This window comes from Mustela lutreola, chromosome 10, assembly GCF_030435805.1.
Source record: "Mustela lutreola isolate mMusLut2 chromosome 10, mMusLut2.pri, whole genome shotgun sequence".
Lineage (NCBI taxonomy): Eukaryota > Metazoa > Chordata > Mammalia > Carnivora > Mustelidae > Mustela > Mustela lutreola.
Window position 1 is genome coordinate 51,299,512 of NC_081299.1, and position 5,309 is coordinate 51,304,820.

General features: G+C 40.9%; 1 pseudogene; it reads right to left on the reverse strand.

Moving 5' to 3' along the window:
• Positions 1-389: 389 nt before the first annotated feature.
• On the reverse strand, positions 390-1,683 carry LOC131810010 (heterogeneous nuclear ribonucleoprotein A1-like; annotated as a pseudogene).
• Between the last annotated feature and the right edge of the window lie 3,626 nt (positions 1,684-5,309).

Genomic DNA, 5,309 nt, shown 5'->3' on the forward strand with positions numbered 1-5,309 from the left:
GAGCAAGTCTCAGTCATTAGATCCTTATTATTCTCCAAATGAGATGCTTTACTTTAGGCTGGGAACATGGGGCACATCAGCAATGGCATCTGCCGTGTATTGCTGTGTATTGCTGAATGTTCGATACATGAACCAGCGGAGGTTACAGATGAATCAAATAATCCCAAAGGAACATGGGGATGTGCTGAGCCCATCAGGATCCAGCAGATCCTCACACTTTATATTTGGGGCTTCTGTTCCCCAACCCTTGCTTTGCCCCAGACGATGCATTACCTGCAAAATATATCAATCCCAGGACCGAACCTATGGCTGCCAGACTATATTTTACTGTCTTCAATTGACTTTCTTTTTTTTTTTTTTTTTAAAAGACACATTTATTCAGCATCATGATCAGACTATTACATTTAGCAATCAACAGCATGGGTGCAAAAAAAAAAAAAAAAACTACATTAAAACCCTTTGTTGGAATGCTTTACACTTTCCACAGAACAGAAACTAAAATAACCTGTTATACAATTAGTCACAAATACAGTCCTCGAGTTTTTTGCCCATACACATGAGTATTGTCTAAAACATGTCTTCTTTGTAGCAGCTAGGCCCTGCCACCACTGTGCTTGGCTGAGTTCACAAATCTGTTGTAACCTGTAGCTTCCCTGTCACTTCTCTGGCTCTCCTCTCCTGCTTAGCTTTGTTTCCTGGCAGTAATTAAAACCTTCTGCCACTGCCATAGCTGCTGCTGCTGCTGGAACCACCATAGCCACCTTGGTTTCGTGGTTTGGCGAAGTATTGGCCTCCACCACCATAAGGGCCAGAGCTTCTGCCTCCAAAATTGCCTCCTTTCATGGGTCCAAAATTTGAGGATTGATTGTTGTAATTGCCAAAATCATTATAGCTTCCGCCACCTCCAAAGTTGCTTCCATCATTACCAAATCCGTTATAGCCATCCCCACTGCCACCATATCCACCACCACCTCGACTGCCACCAAAGCCACCTCGACCACTGAAGTTTCCTCCGCGACCAAAGTTGTCATTCCCACCAAAACCACCTCCACGACCACCACCAAAGTTTCCAGAACCACTTCAACCTCTTTGGCTGGATGAAGCACTAGCCATCTCTTGCTTAGAGAGCGCTTTCCTTACTTCACAGTTGTGGCCATTCACAGTATGGTATTTTTGAATGACAATCTTGTCTACAGAATCATGGTCATCAAATGTTACAAAAGCAAAACCCCTCTTTTTGCCACTGCCTCGGTCAGTCATGATCTCAATCACTTCGATTTTCCCATACTGTTCAAAATAATCTCTTAGATGATGTTCTTCAGTGTCTTCTTTAATGCCACCAACAAAAATCTTTTTCACAGTTAAGTGGGCACCAGGTCTTTGAGAATCTTCTCTTGAGACAGCCCTCTTTGGTTCCACAACTCTTCCATCCACCTTGTGTGGCCTTGCATTCATGGCTGCATCCACCTCCTCCACAGTGGCATAGGTGACAAACCCAAAGCCTCTGGAGCGCTTGGTGTTCGGATCTCTCATTACCACACAGTCCGTAAGTGTTCCCCATTGCTCAAAATGGCTCCTCAGACTCTCATCGGTTGTTTCAAAGCTCAGACCTCCGATGAGGAGCTTCCGCAGCTGTTCAGGCTCTTTGGGAGACTCTGACTTAGACATGACGGCGGTGGGAGGGGAGACTTTAATGATGCTTACTCGGCGGCGTCCACAGGCAGAAAGCTTCAATTGACTTTCATTTTAGATTTCAACCTCAACTGAACTTTGGTGGTAAAAAATCAACTCTGTCTTCATTCATTCTAGGAGTCTTGGCTTCTGAGAGAATGAATCGATAATGAGGTCATGAACAAATATTATTAATGCCTTTTATTATTTATATGGATATTAATGTGTCCAATCGACGTACAGGTTTCTACCTCTTTAGTCTAACACCCATGACCCTTAGTACCCCCTTCTCTTCCTCTCTCTTTCTTTCCAGTCACAGTTACAATGAAAGAATAATACATCACAAGCCATGACCCCTTGGCCTTTATGAATTATCTGTTTAGAAAGATGTGAAGCCACCTTTTATATCCACCATAATAGATACTTAGACACAGTGGATCAATAGTGAACAAGTTTGCTGGTATAGTTAATGGGTACCAAAGGGACACTCTGACAGTGACCTCTGACATTGTATCTGACAAGAAATCTTTAGAGCAAAAAATAAGGAAGACGGGCAGTTTTAAAAGTTATGAATGTGGATCTATAGCAAATCATGGTAATTTTCTCCAGGTGGAATTAATTCAGACTCACAGGTAGTCACCTGTTTCTGCAAACCCCTGAATTTGGACCTCTGAAATAGAAATGGCAGTCCACAGCTACACTATTTTGGAAACAGCCATGGTGCTGGGTCTGACACAAACCCATTTGTTATCCAAGGAGAAGCCACTGAGATTGTTTTCCTGTCAAAGAGGACTTTTCTCTTTATGAAATAGGCTGTCATTTATAATTTTAAGCAGGCGTGGATTTGTTAAACAGCCACATGGTAATGGGTTTCTATAAGAAGATCCACAGACCCATAGTTCTGGAAAGAAATTGAGCTTACGAGATATTTAAAAACCTAATGGGAATGGAATATTTTGGGTTTCTTGAAAAGATGGTTTCTGCTCTGCACATTGCCAAGGGATTTTAACAATAAATCCATTGTTGTGTGTCTGAGAGTCTGTTTGAGGCGATTATATTTTCATACATTCTATGGAGTTGATCTTAGGGAAATCACCAGGGTGCCAAGCCCACCTTTTCATGTCACTGCCCTGTGGGGGACTCTCAGGGATGAACATTGATGGTGGCAAGCAGGTTTAAACAGAGTCAGGGAAACAGAGCTAATTTGTGAGTGGTCTTGAAGAGAGCAGACTGCAGCATTCTGCCTGGCAGAGAAATTAATATACATGGCATCCAATCCAAAAGGGACAGGGAAGGAATGTGAAGTCCTCTTCGCCCCACTCCACATGTACATACCGTATTATGATGTCACACTCCAGTAGCATTGCTCTGAAGTCTCAATGGTCTCCCTGCTGCTAAGCACCATTGAAAACACATTTGTCCTGACTGTTCTTTTCTTTTTATCCCCCCTCTCATCTGTGTAAGATGAATCACTCCTGGATCCAGACTGACTCTGAGGGCAGAGCCAGGTCCTGACGAGGTAGCCAGCCTCCTATGGCTTAAACATTTTAATTAATTTCAACACTAATGCACAAATGAGAGTTAATCACCCTGCCACAGTGCTTTCTAATTTACTAAGTTTATTCATTAAAACTTTCCTTACTGAACTTTGATTGAATGTCATGCTTTTTTAGAGGCCTTTCAAACTGCCTTAAGGGTTTTAAAGAGATATCTTGGGCAGCTGCTGAAAGCCTTCAGTGTTTGCGTGAAGAGAAGAATGGGGAAAATCTGACCAGCAAGAAATTTCTCTGTGCTGAACAAGGAGCCTTTTAGGTGGCAGAAGGCCTGTAAAAGCAGGTTTGTTTTTTAAGCAATATATAAAAAAGAAAGGGAAATGTAAGTATCTAATAAAAGAAATAAAATCAGTCACCTCAATACTTGGCAAAACTTAGAAATACATTTCACAGTAAGATGCAGCCATCCTTCACAAAAACAATAGAATGGTAGCAGTGCTTTGTATTCATGTGGGGAGAGATATTCATAAAGGATTTGCCAACCTAATTATTTTGGAATCAATATAATACAAATCTTAGGTACACAGATTTACCTCTTAATTGCTAGTACCTACATTTTTTACGGAGACATAGTTTCAGTGAAGACTTTCATTTAAAGTTAACTCACAAAAAATGCAATCTTTACCTCCCTGATTAACAGTATTAAATATTAGGGGACAAAATACCCCATACTGTCAGTTATACAAAGGCAGCTTTCACACTGACATGCAAAATACATGCAATTGCTTTGTCAGTAACTGACAGTGTCAACGTCTTTAGGAATACGCTTCTCCTATTCTCCCGACTCCATGTCAGAAAAATACTTTAAAAATTTAATAAACAGTCCAATAATTTGGGAGGAAAAATTCAAGTCAGAGTTATTAATGAAAGCACCACTTCTAATATGCCATGAATCAAACTACAAGTTTTCATATTCATTCCCACATTCTATAAATACTGCTCAGTGTTATGCAACAAGACATGACAAACTCATTTTTAAAAGGTATTTTTAACTTCAGGGAATGAGAAAGGTTACCCGAATCCATCCTACCTTGGAAAATGAAGCTGTACTAGAAGAGCTCCCCTTCTCATTTGCAGAGGGTAGGTCTCGTCACCACAACGAGGTTCCCAATGACTTTCCCGATTCTCAAATGATCTTTTTAGTAGAATCTTCTCTTCAGATATTTAATCCCTGTGTCCACCCAAACATTACCAAGAGAGGAACATGTCAGTACAAGACAGTCTGATAGCAAAGTATCTAAGCGCTGAGGTCAGGCAACCTGACTTGAAATCTTGATTTTGCTATTTACTAGCTGAGTGGCCTTGGACAAGTCATGTAAGTTATTATTACATGATTGTACCAGCTATCTCATAGAACTTTTGTGAAAAGTAGTAACTAATACATACGCAGCATTTGCCTATATACAGTGAGTGGCATTTAGAGGTGCCAAACATTATTTACTCCTCATTCCAATTTTGAGAATCAATATTTTTATTATCTCCAATTTTAACAAACTGAGTCACAGGGGAGCCTGAGTGGCTCCGTTGGTTAAGCACCTGCCTTCAGCTCAGGTCATGATCCCAGGATCCTGGGATCAAGGACTGCATTGAGCTCCCTGCTCAGAGGGGAGCCCGCTTCTCCCTCTCTCTCTACCTGCTGCTCTGCCTACTTGTGCTCTCTCTCTCTCTCTCTCTCACATAAACAAATAATCTTTTAAAAAACAAACAAAAAAACCAAAATAGTGCTGCCAGGAAAATCTTGTACATCTTTTGATAGATTTTGTATTTCTGATGGGTATTTACCCAGGAGTGGAACTGAAGAGTTTAGGGTATACCTAATTCAACTTTAGTAGACTGGCATGTGTATTTTTAAAAAGCACCGTAAGTGATACTATGAGCTGCTGGGTCTAGGAAACACTGAACTCAGCTGTGAGGCCTACCCCGACTGATGTTGATGGTGTTAGAGTGTAAAAGACATTTTAAAAACCTAGTAATAATAGGACATTTGATATTTCTCGAAAACTGGCCTCTATCTTCCAGCTTATAAGGAAACTGGTTATGTGAGAGCTGGTCAGTGTTAGGATTGAGGATTGTGGTACCGAAAGA